The sequence below is a fragment of the Oenanthe melanoleuca genome, chromosome Z (assembly GCF_029582105.1).
Source record: "Oenanthe melanoleuca isolate GR-GAL-2019-014 chromosome Z, OMel1.0, whole genome shotgun sequence".
In the NCBI taxonomy this organism is placed as follows: Eukaryota; Metazoa; Chordata; class Aves; order Passeriformes; family Muscicapidae; genus Oenanthe; species Oenanthe melanoleuca.
Genome location: NC_079362.1, coordinates 73,050,243 through 73,063,119, shown reverse-complemented (window position 1 = coordinate 73,063,119; position 12,877 = coordinate 73,050,243).

Genomic DNA, 12,877 nt, shown 5'->3' with positions numbered 1-12,877 from the left:
CTCAGTGGCTGCTGCTGCTGGTGATTGCATACGTCAACCATATGGACAAAATAATTGTTTTGTGCACGTAATACAAGTCAAATTATATGAAGGTACACCAGAACTAGCAAGGTTTCCACTCTGAGGTAAATTTTGACTATTTGGATTTTGAGCATGACTCAAAGTGAGTTTTAGGTGTTGACATGTCTTTAAGGGAACTGTCCAGGACTTGCAACCTTAGTGAGTTTCAAACAGAATCAGAGAATCACAGAATGGGTTTTGGTTAAAAATGACATTATATATCATTCAGTCCAACCTCCTGCCATGGGCAGGGACACCTTCCACTATCCCAGGTTCCTCCAAGCCCCATCCAGCCTGGCCTTGGACATTTCCAGGGTGGTGGCCACAGCTTCTCTGGGCAACCTGTGCCAGAGCCTCCCCACTCTCACAGGGAAGAATTTCTTCCTGCTTCTTTGATAACTTGACCTCATGATTAGAAACTTACAGCTGAAGACCCTTCAGGGTTTCAGACTGTGTTCATCAGGTCAGTCAGAGGATAAAGTGTACCAGAAAGCAGGATTCCTGTTTTTGTTCTTCTCCACAAGGAGTTTGCCCAGAGTCTGCCCAGAGCAGTATACGGGTACAGAAAAAGTCTTCCAAACCCCAAATCTTTGAGCCAAAGCAGCTTGAATGGCTTTAATACAGCTCTATTTAGCAAAAAATTTATATAATCATAGGATCCTTTAGGTTAATAAAGCCCTTGAAGACTATTGAGTCCTGTCATTAACTCAGTGCTGTCAAGCTCTCCACTAAACCATGTCCCCAGTTGCCACATCTACAAGTTTTTTGAATGTTTTGGAAGCTCCACTGATTTTCAACCATCAATCAGGAGAAAGGGAGACACTGACTCTAACAGCAATGGGAGGAACTTAACTATTTTAATTACCTGAGAAACATATAATTTGTGAAAATAACAGTTTGTTTTACTGGAATGGTCATTCTGCAGAAAAAAAAAAAAAAAAAAAAAAAAAAAAAAAAAAAAAAAAAAAAAAAGAGGAAGTATAAAACACACAGGGGACATAAACAATGTTAGGATACGAGAAGAGAACCTGAAGGCTTGGGATGCAAGGAAAGAAAGAAAATGTGGGAACCTTCTTTAGGAAGAGTGTTAGTCTGAGAGAATATATGGGAGGTAAAGAGAAACTGATTCATTTAAAGGGTAGGAAAAAGTGAGGAAAATTGATGGTAGAAATGAGAAAGACATTTAGAAAAGAGGAAGAAAACAAAGGTTAAAAGATGGAGGGGAAAAGGAGGGAAAAGGAGTAGAAAAAAGAAAATTTTCCTCTTCTTGTGAGGGTTTTTCACATCCTAGCAGCTGTAATTAGTCTTCTCCAGAAACCATGACTGGGTATGTGTGTCATCTATATCACATCTGAATGAAACTAAGTCACTTCACTGATGATGTCTCAGACAACTTTTCTTGAATGAGAGTGATGTGAATTCAACATGTGCATTTCACAAACCATAAAGTTTTCTTTATCTGTTGGATGAGTTTAGATTTCTCCAGTTGCTGCCTGCTGAACTGAATACATCACATTCAGTTTAAAATCACTTTATCTCACCAAGTTATTAAAGGAAGACAGAACTTCAGTACTCAGCAATCAGGATGCACACGATAGCATTCATCAAGTTAATTTCATTTAATTACTCCAGTGGTTTTTAAAGCAGACTCTTGCTATTTCTATGCACATGCATGTGTTAAAAATTAAAACAATAACAACAGAAACCAAATCCTCAGTGGTGAAAACTTCATGTGAAAATTAATCAGGTTCATTTCATTGCCATGAATTTCTTCTCTAGTCTCAATTCCCTTGTGAGGAACTGGGGAATATTGCTAACTGCTGCAGATTTATTCTGTAAAGTTTTCTCAGATAAGCATGCATGCTTGTATGCACGATTGTATGTGTGATCCTATTTGGGAGGATCATTCAGGAGCATCCATTCAAAAAGCAAGTCTTTTTACTTCAGAAAATTTCTCTGTTGCTGATATTATAGAACAGAACACTGTTGCCTAAATCCGTAACAGATCCCAAGGACAGAAAAAACCAAAAGGTTTAGAAAAGTCTAGGTAGTTCCACATAGCAGAAGGAAGTGGGTAACAGACAAGCTCTTTCATAATACAACTTGACAAACAGGGAAATATTCTGGAAAAAAAGAAACCAGTCCACTAACTTTTAGAAAAAGGTGTTATTCTCTTTAGACATATTAGAAGAACACAATGTCCATTGCCTTAAAATGTGGAAAAAAGTGTCTTGTATAAGTAGATGGAATTAATCAATTAAATACCCACTGTTGAATTCATCCTTCTAAACAATCCCACAAAAATTTTGGAAAGATAGTAGAAGAAGTAACACTGAAAAAGCAAAACCCCCTCAGATTTAATCTTTCTTATTAACACATTTCACAGTCTTTTAGCAGTATAAACATTAAAGACTTCCAAATATGTAATAATTCACTACCATGTTCCCTACACCTTTGGCTCAGTAGCACTATGAATGAAAGATACTGTATAATTCAGGTAACTTGAGTTTTCTTTCTGTATGTACCCTTTCCAATAAACCCTCCGATCCTTCACTTCACATTCTGGTTAAATTACTTTTGTCTATCAACCAGTATGACACTTGCAGTAGAATATTACCAGACACACCACATCATGTTGTCAAACACCAACTTTGTAGGCAGTTTGAAAAAATGTACCCTAGCTTCATTAATCTCCTGTAAGAACTCTTGACACTAAATAGACTTTATTACTTAGTGCCTAACATCTAGTGAATTTGCAATGTTAATTACTTGGATTATTTCATTAACAGTGACAATTTCCTTGTAAATACAAAAACTTTACATTGTTCTCCCTTGTATATTATCTCCCTTATATATTAAAAAAGAAAAATAAAAGAAAAAAGAAAAAATAGCTTACCATCATTTAGCTAGCTATTTAGTTAGCATTTAGTTGTAAATCCTCATTAGTGAGATGCCTGCAAATGAGAGCTTGGTCACAAATACATCAATCCCTCAGCCATCTCCAGACTTCCATCTGTGATATTTCTGACAATCAAGAATGGTTTACATTGGAAGGTACCTTAAGGTTCTTCCTGTTCCACCTCCTTGCAACACCAGGGACACCTTCCACTTTCCCAGGTTGCTTCATTCCCTGTCCAACCTGCCCTTGGACACTTCCAGGGATCCAGGCAGCCACAGCTACTCTGGGCATCCTGTGCCAGGGCCTCATCACCCTCCTAGTAAAGAACTTGCTTACATCTAATCTGAATCTCTCCTCTTCCATTTGAAAACAAAACAAAAATTTGTCCCCTTGTCCCATCTGCCTGTGTAAATGTTGTTCTCCCTCATTTTCACAAGCAACATTCAAACAGCCTCTTTCAATTATTTGCTCAGCATGGTAATATTCCTATACCTGCATTCAAGTTCTACCTCCCCCCATAAAATAAAGACTGGATTTGGAAATCTAGGGATGCTTTTTTTCTGGCTGGGGCAGGAGTTGAAGTGATACAAGGTGCAAGTTCTAGTCATTCAAACCCAAGTGAAAATAACGTGATCCAGATGTAGTTGTCTGATTTTTGTCTCCTGTGGCCAGGGGATACATGCAGACGGATCCAAGGGACAGAATATTACAAAAGTCATCCTATTTTTCTCTCCATTGACTGTAGGTCCAGATGAACCACTCTTAGGCAGCAAAAGTTGGACATAAATTGTGTGCACAACAGTAAACATGCATGAATCATTTTGCTCTCCAACTACAAGAAGTGGATGAGCTAGGAAACGTTAGATGGTTGCTTCAATAAAACAATTCCAGACATAATAAAAAACCCTGTACTTGCAATATGCCAGAAGTCAAATACAAGGGTGGACACTGCTAAAATAGCTGACCACCAGAATAAATTATTGGGGGAAGTGATGGATAGCTGTTGGTTTGTTTTTGTTTTTTTTCCCTGTAAATCAAAAAAAAGGACAGTGAGTTCTGTAGAGGGTGATAATTTAAGGTGTGAATTATACAAGGTGGACTAAAGGTGTTGTTAATCTTTTTTGGACTGAGCATGTGTTAATTACACTCCTTGGAGCAGGTTAGCTTATGCAAATACTGATGACAATGGATTCCAAAGAGGTCTTCAGTGACTACTCTGCTATTTTCTTCTAACATTCCTGATAGGAAGCTGACTTAAATTACAAAAAAAAAAAAAAAAGATAAAAAAAAGTCTTTCTTAAAAAAATTCAATTCACCAACAAAACTCACTGACTGGTGAAGAAAATTAAATTTACTAATTAATAAGAAAAGTTACTTTAAAAAGGAGCTGTAATATAATAATAGTGAAACTGCGTAAATGGTCAGAAGAACATTTTTAAGATTTTTTTTTTGTGTAATCAATCAGTTCCTCATGTAAGACTGAGGCTGCCTGTAAACAAATCCACACTTAGATTGGTGTGATTCAAAAGAAAAATTTGCAACAGCTGTTGTGTGAATAGCACCGTTCTGAGATTTGAGTTCCTAGGCTGATTGCAGGCAAACATCTGGAAAATTGAATTGAATCCAAATCTACTAAAAATTACTGTGCCTGTTAGTTTGTTGTGTTCACTTCAGGAAATGAGCAATTTCATCATAATTTAAGGAATTTCATTGCACAGTTGGTGGCATATACATTGAAAGAATGAAGTAATCTTTATTCCTCTGCTATGGAGAAAATAATCTTTACAGAAGGGGAAACTGTCCCACTTCCATCTCCAGACATCACTATGAGATCCTTCTCATGGAGTCTGGTCAACCAAATCAAACCTGTGCTAGCTGGAAAGTGAACTTAATTATGCACATAACATATATACTGATTTGTTTAGACCTTTAAATCAGTGAACTGATTTACTACTTCTGAAGCTAAGGGGGACTGAATCTCACGTAGTGTACAAGGGATTGGTTATTGCTCAAATTTGAGCACAGGTTTTTACATCATGGAGCACAAGAAAAGCAATCTTTTGCTTAATTTTTGAGATTTTTCTTTGTTTGGATTTTTTAAAAACCCATTGACCTCACCCAAAACTTTCACTACTCAGACAACACATGAGACAAAAACTTGGTCTGAAAAAATTCTTAGTCATTGAGAAGGATGTCTCATTTCACTGGAGTTGCATCAGTGTCCTGCTAAAAATATGGATAAATTTCCACCTTCCCCCCTCCACACCCAATTTAAAATAGAATTTTAAATTAAGTTTAAAACAAATTTTCATTTAGTGCATAACAATAACAACTTCCAAGCAGTCCTCACAACAGGAGTATGAGCCAAAAATTGTTGAACTGTACCATCTGGCCAACTCTGGAAATTTCCCTGAAGGAGGGAAATGGAAGGCAGGAAGGCAGGAAGGCAGGAAGGAAGGAAGGCAGGAAGGAAGGAAGGAAGAAAAAAAGAAAAGAAAAAGAAAAAAGAAAAAAAGAGAAAAAAGAAAAAAAAGGAAAAAGAAAAAAGAAAAAAGGAAAAAGAGAAAGGAAAAAAGTAAAAAGATTTAAGAAAAAAAAAAAAGGAAAAGGAAAAAGAAAAATAAAAGAAAGAAAAAAGAAAAAAGAAAATAGAAAAATGAAAAACAAAAAAGAAAAAAGAAAAGAAAGAAAAGAAAGAAAAAAGAAAGAAAAAAATAAAAAAGTAAAAAAAGAAAAATAAAAAAGAAAAAAGAAAAAAGAAAAATGAAAAAAGAAAAAAGAAAAAAGAAAAAAGAAAAAAGAAAAAAGAAAAAAGAAAAAAGAAAAAAGAAAAAAGAAAAAAGAAAAAAGAAAAAAGAAAAAAGAAAAAAGATCAGTCTTGCTATTACAGCTTCAGCTCAGATGACAGAAATAAAATGCTGGCCCCGAGATCTGCATGGAGTCATTCAAATGGTTTAATAACACAGGGGATAAATCACTATTATTATTATGAAACAGGAGACAGGGTTCTTTGGGACTAGGAACTGTGCAGCTCAGCTCCAACTGCTGTTCAACATTCAGAACTACCAACTTCATTTCCTCCTAGCACGTAATAAATAACACATCTACCCAACATAAAAGCATTTTTATAATAGCAGTAAAGGAACTGCAGAGAGTGTGATTATCATGAACTAATAGCACCCCATACAAGATATGCAGCACAGCTTGGAGATGACCTGGAAATGAGACACAGCACACAGGGCTGGTACCGTAGCTGACCAGACATTGTCCCATTTGGACCACTCTATCCCAAAGTGCTACCACATTTTGATATTCTCTCCCTCTGCTGTGGTGGCTTACACAGAGTGAGCCCATTTATCATTGTTGGTTTCCTCTCTGCGATGGCTTCCAGCACAGGAGCTGAAAGGAACGCTGCGCTTTCCCCCACGGCTGCTCGTGCACCAGCTCTCACTGCCTGTAGTATTTTCACAGCATCACACATCTCGAGGAAACAGAAGGGAAGCTCAGCTGGTCTCTTTTTAGTGATACTCTAGCTTTGCAGAGGTGATGACTGTACCCTCTAATGGGAGAGAAAGGGCTGCCTGGTGGTTAAAATATACAGATGGCTATTAGCCAAATCGGATTTGCTCCGTACATTTCCATAGATTTGTGGGACCAGTGGCTTCGTGCTTCACTTGTGCTGCCTGTGAAGTGGATCTCATCTCATTCTGTTGCATGTGTGACCCCAGCACACATCCCAGTACTGATGTTTGTATACCTGCTTGTGGCAGGGAAAATTCTTCTGGGTGGGTACACCATGAGGTACTCATTCATTCTCTGACAGCAGACATTTGTACATCCTATGAAACAATTAAAAATCAGCCCAACAGCCCCCCATGTGGTATCCCTGGGAGGGAATGAATGGGGACACTAGAACAATCCCTTAATAAAAGTCCAGCTCTCAATTACAGCCTCACGTAATATCTCTCAGACAAATTTTAACAGTGTATGAAAATCACATGAACTACATAATTTCACATTAGCAAGGAGGCCAGGAAGGCTGTATTCTTATGGTTGTAGTATTCTTTAATTGTATTCACCCTATAAATAATTTTATCTCCTCTATGATGGGTGTTTGATGACCAGAAAATAGCTGCAGTGATTCAGAGCAGTCTTGTCTGACAGGAGGTTTTAATCTTCAGATGAGGTTTGGTATCTATATAACCTGGTGAATTCTTCTCAAGGGTGTTGTGGAGCAAGAAAACATTGGCAGCTTTAATCATAAAGTTTTTCAGTCTGAAATTCTGCTTTTTATGGGATTTTATCAGATTTTTGTGACATCTTGCATAATTTTATTATTGCAGATCCAAAATAACGCTGAGCAGAAAACAGTCACAAAGGCAAGACCAGCCACACCTTGATGGAAAAAGGACAGGTCTGAATCCTGATCCTCCTCAGCCATCTATGGACAGTGAGCAGCAGACATGTAAAGGTCTGTTCATTCATAATAGCAATATTCTTCATCTTGCTTTACTTGAGAATTGGATTAAACTGGAAAAATGTTGTTCAGCAAGACCTTTTATTTTTAAAATTTTCTCACTAAAAGGAAATAAAATACAGGGGCTGGTTTGCGCATTTGTTCTGCTTGAATTAGGAAGTTTGATTTTCAAGGGAGAGAGGTGACTTAAATTACCTAAAGTGCCTGCCAATCCAATTCTCCTGAAAGTTACAATTTGGGCCATTTTAGCACAATTTAAAAAATGGAAGGGTGCAATAAGCAAGAGTATATTTGCCTTATAGCAAACAGTTTTGAACACCGTCTGTACCTATTTTTCAGTTATGAATTAGAGCAAGCTGAACGTACATCAAAAGGATAAAAAGTTAATAATCTTTTCTTTTGATGTGATTACACATTGTAGAGACTATTCAGATATCCATCAAAAAGAATAGTGAATTTTCTTGGAAAGAGTGAAGAGACATAAGGAAAGGCAGGTCTATGCTAAGCCGAGGACTCAGCTGAGCTGAAAAGAAATATGATATAATGTAAGAAATGAATAAGAGGGAAAGAGAAAGGAAGTAAAATTATATAATTCAGAGGTGCAAGGCAATCCCAAACTCACTGCAGAGGGAACAGATTGTCATTCCCTGAGGGAAGGAAGCAAAGGAAGCAACTATATGCAAATGAGCATGATCATTTATGCAAATTGTATTTACAATTGGTCACAGAATTTTTGTGGGCCCAGATGATTTCTATGAGAAGCAAAACAACAGGATCTGGGCTAAATTAATACACTAATCTTACTAATCTAGCCAGGTTTTTGTGGGTTTTTTTCTGCCTCACAATATAGAGATGTAAGATACTGGATCAGGACAGATATTTATCAGGATGTTGTTTCCATAGTAGCTACAACAGATGCCCAGCAGAGTGGAAAAAAAAAAAAAAAAAAAAAAAAAAAGCCTGGGATGTGTGAAAAGGGCATTGGGATTCCCCTGGGACAACTTTCCAGCACTAAGTATTGCAGGGAGTGCTGATCTGGAGGCCACAGATGGGCTGCTGTGTTTAATAGCAGCTCGATCTGTGGACTTCCATGGATGTCTATTCTCTACTTTGAACCTGTGGATAATTTTTTATTTTCTGGAAAATTCTGTAACAAAGCTTACAGTTCAATGTGCAGCATGGGAAAACAACACCAAATGAAACCAAAACCAAAGAAAACAAAAAACCAAACAAAAAAAAATGAAAAACAAATGCGAAGTAAAAGAAACAAATTTTCTGTCTAAGCATTTCCTTTGGAGTCTTGAAGATACTGTACTGTGAAAAAGTGAATTATTTCCCCTTCTTACTTTCTTCACACCATTCTTCATTCTATAGCTCTCTGCTATATCCACTGTAACAGTTTATTTTTATGTTATAGTGGGTGTTTTGTGCCTTTAATTGTCTTTGTTACCTTCTCTCTATGTCTTCCAGTTCTACTGCATCTTTTGCAAGACAATGTGATAATATATCCCATTCAGAATACATAAATGAAATACAGTGATACAAATCTTATTTGAAGCCATCAATGAATATGTATAGTTAGGGTTATTATTCCACATGTACGTTACTTTGTATTTGTAGAAATTAAATTTTCTCAAACATTTTATTACCCAGTTAGACGGTACCTCAAGATAATTCTGTGACTCTTTGCAGTCTGTATTAGATTTGACTGTCCTGTATAATTTTTAGCACCTGCAAGTGCTGCTCCTTTTTCAGATTACATGTGGATACTGGGAAGAACAGTGGGCACAGTGTGGGTCATGGGGACACCATCTGCTAAATTCACCCCACTGCAAAGGTAAATTATGTGCTCCCACTACTTTTTTCCTTATCTCTTAACCACTCCTAAGAGGAGAAATTTTCAGCCGTGGGCTGTCTATGCCAAGGCTGGAAAATGTGTTGCAGAAATTTTTCCAATATCCAGTCTAAACCTCTCTTTGAGGGATTTCAAAGATGTGTCAATGTTACATTTGGAGGCATGGTTTAATTAGGCTTGGCAGGGCTGGGGAACTGGAGGACTTGATGACTCAGAGGTCTTTTCCAACCCAAATGATCCCATGAATCCATGATTTCTGTTACCCCCAGCTAAGGCTGGCAAAGCTTGTCAACAGTTGCCTTTTCCTTCCATGGCCTGACCATGAGTGGTTTATTTATATGTACTTTCTAATGCATGAGACAATCCTTCTCAACCAAATGTAACTGAGTATTAACACTGGACAGAAATTGGTTGAGCCTGGAAAGTCTCTGAAATTGTGCTTGCTTTCATCTGATAAAAGTCAGAGTGGATTTGATACCTTGACATGAAATCAACTTAAGTGAGGATGACTTTCAAGCCTGAAATTGCTCAAGTCTTCCAAGCCAGAAAATACATTTTTATAGTAAGTAGGAGTATCCATGATACTCCTTTGGTACCAAATCTGCAGGCCAACAGCAGTTTTCTGAGAGAGTTGAAACCACCCTGCAGGATGGGGGGATTTGAATTAGCTGTGAGGAGATCCCACTGATTTTCTCTTTTTCAGGGTCTGAGAACATGATCAACCCTGCCTGGCTTTGAGCACAGATATCTTCACCACAGCCACAGCATAAGCTAATCCTCTTGGCTGCAATCAGTACCAAGAGTCTCAGTGATACACAAGAAGCATGCTCCTAGATCCCAAACTCCTTAATCTGCACTGCTTTCACATTACTGTACTTAAGATGCACTTCATAGGTCTGATTCCTCCTGATTTTCATCTAGATGAGCATTGTTTCTCATAAAAAAAAACCCCAAAAACTAACAACAAAAATAACAACAAAATAAAACAAAAAATACCAATTTCTTATGGTAACAGTCACATGCTGGTGTAAGAGCAAGGAAAGCAAGGCCAACATTTACCCTTGGCTGCATTTTACTCTCCTAGGAGGAAGAATGCATTAGATCTTTACCACATGATGAACAGAGAAACAGCATCATGTTGACTGAAGCTACTCCTGATTTACACCAGGGAGGAGAGCAAACAGCTGTTCACAGAGTTGGCAAGGAGAAAAGTAAAATGCCAAACTGTTGGAGCTGACAACAGCAAAGCTTTGTTTCTGGTCAGCATCACCAGATAGTGACTGCTTCGGGCTATGTTGTCCTCTTTTGAAGGAAACACAGAGAATTTGTGAGCTGCAACAGATCCCAGAAAGCGGTAGGAGATCTTCTGGTCCCTCCCTTGGGTTGTTGCTGATCCATGAGTGCTGATCTTACTCTGGGTTAATTATGTCCATACTTCTCTACGAACCAGAAGCTCCTCATTTATAATGTCTTCTCTAAATCTGGCTGTGCATATTTACCTTGGTCTGTTCTGGTTGCCTTCGCGTAGAAGGTGCTGCAGAATTCCCTTCTCTGCCTGTATCACCTCAGTGACCAGTCAAGTGACATCTGTGCATTCTCTCATTTTGCAAGCACATATAATGTCTATATCAGGCTTAGGGACATACAACCCTTCAGCTAAGCCAAAAATAGGCAGCAAATGGTTTGTAATTAGCTGGTAATGGTTTTGAAAGCGAAACCAATGAGAGACTGTGCTGGTTTCACAGGCGGGGGGAGCCGCCTGAGGGGAGGAGCACCAGCCCGGAAACGGGGGGGCTGTCCCCGCTCCGGGGGCGTCCCCCGTGAGCTGCAGAGACCAATCAGAGAGCTGAATTTAGTAACTGACAGCTCGTGTAACCAATTAAAAAGTTATTTCGCTATCACAAATCACATTGGTAAAGTGAAGCCGGTCTCTTTTGACTTCCGGCCTCTGGCGGTGAGGTGGGCTCTGGCCGGGGTCCCGGCCCCGGCTTGGCCCCGCCCCTTCTCCATGCGGCCTGGCCGGGTGAGAGGGTGAGGGAGCCAAAGAAGCCCCCTTCCCCTTCCCCTTCCCTTCCCGAGTCCTGGTGGCCGGGGTGGGGGAGAGGCTTTTGCTGAGGTCCTGCCGCCCCCAGTGCGGCCACAACTCGGCCGGGGTCCTGCCGCCCTTTTGGAAGCAACCAAGAGAGGAGAGGCCTCCAGCTGACCATGCAGCATGAGGAGATGACACTACAGATCTCCTGAGCTCCCCTGAATGAGAAATATAAAACAAGGAGTCTATTGAAGTCAGTGAAATGAAGATTAAGTTTCCAGATGGGAAGAGATTGAAGAGATGCCACTGATAAGTAGCTGGAAACCTTTTTTGTGGGCTATAAGGGGACTGTGACTATGCTGAAATTCTTTTAAACTGTGAAATACACTTGGGGAGGTTAAAGTGCTTGAGAAAAGGATTTTTTTGCCTCGAGGAAATGGGGCTCTCTGTTTTGGGACTGGAGATACGGACAGAGACATTTAATAGAAAAACAGATAAAGAGAATTTTGGCTTTCAGCAGCCTGCCTTTAAAAGTAGTACCCAAATTTTGCAGCATAGCCCATAACACAGCTCTAGAGGGACTGTGGGGATGGGAGGAAGTCATAATTTGCAGTAGTTTTTCCTGGGTGGATGCAAATTGTGAAAGTGAAGACAACCCCTAAGGCGAAACCAAAAAAAGGAACTTTTCTCTCAAATCTGAAATGATTAAGTGGATAACTGAAGTGTTCTTTGTATGTTGCGGTTAAGAAATGTGGAAGATGAGGGAAGGGGAAGGAGGGAATAATTTGGAAATCTTATTCTGAATTTCTTTTTTTTTTTTAGTATTATTAATAAATTTCTTCTTATACCCTCTTAAGTTTTATGCCTGCCTTGTTTTAGCTCCAAAATCCTATCTCTAAAAAAAATTAAATATATTAAAATTGTCAAACCCAAGTCAAACCTTGACAGATTCCAAGTCAGAAATACAATTTAATAGGAAGGAAAAAAAAATAGTCCAGTAGTACAAAAGAAAACAGCACTGACAGAGTCAGAACACAACCTGACACTCCACTAGTTAGCGTGGTGGTAGCAGTCCCATTCAATGGTGGCTGCATCCTCCTGCAGGGGCAGATGTGGTTCAGCTGGAGCAGTGCTCCTGTAGAAGGTGCAGTTTCCTCTGAAGGTTCAGGGATGATGTGGAAAGGGCTGGCTTTCCTCTGGAATCCAGTGGAAAAAGGCTACTTTGGTGTTCCAAATCTCAGTTTTTATCTGGGTAGGAAAAGTTTGTCTCCTCCCTCTGGCTGAAGCATCTCCCAATGGGATGATGTAATTTTATCAGTCATTCAGTGGGACTCAATGGCCCATTAAGGATGGGTCATGGAAAAGATAGAGAGCATTGCCCCACCTGGTTTTTAACTGTTGGCCCATTAGCAGAGAATATCTCCTACAGAGGTAAGAATCACTGCCCCACCTGGTTTCAGCAGATGGTGATAGAATAAAAACTTTTGGGCATATCTTTACAGTGCTATGACATAGCTGAAAAAGACTCACTAATGAAAATTGTTTTGACTAAAATTA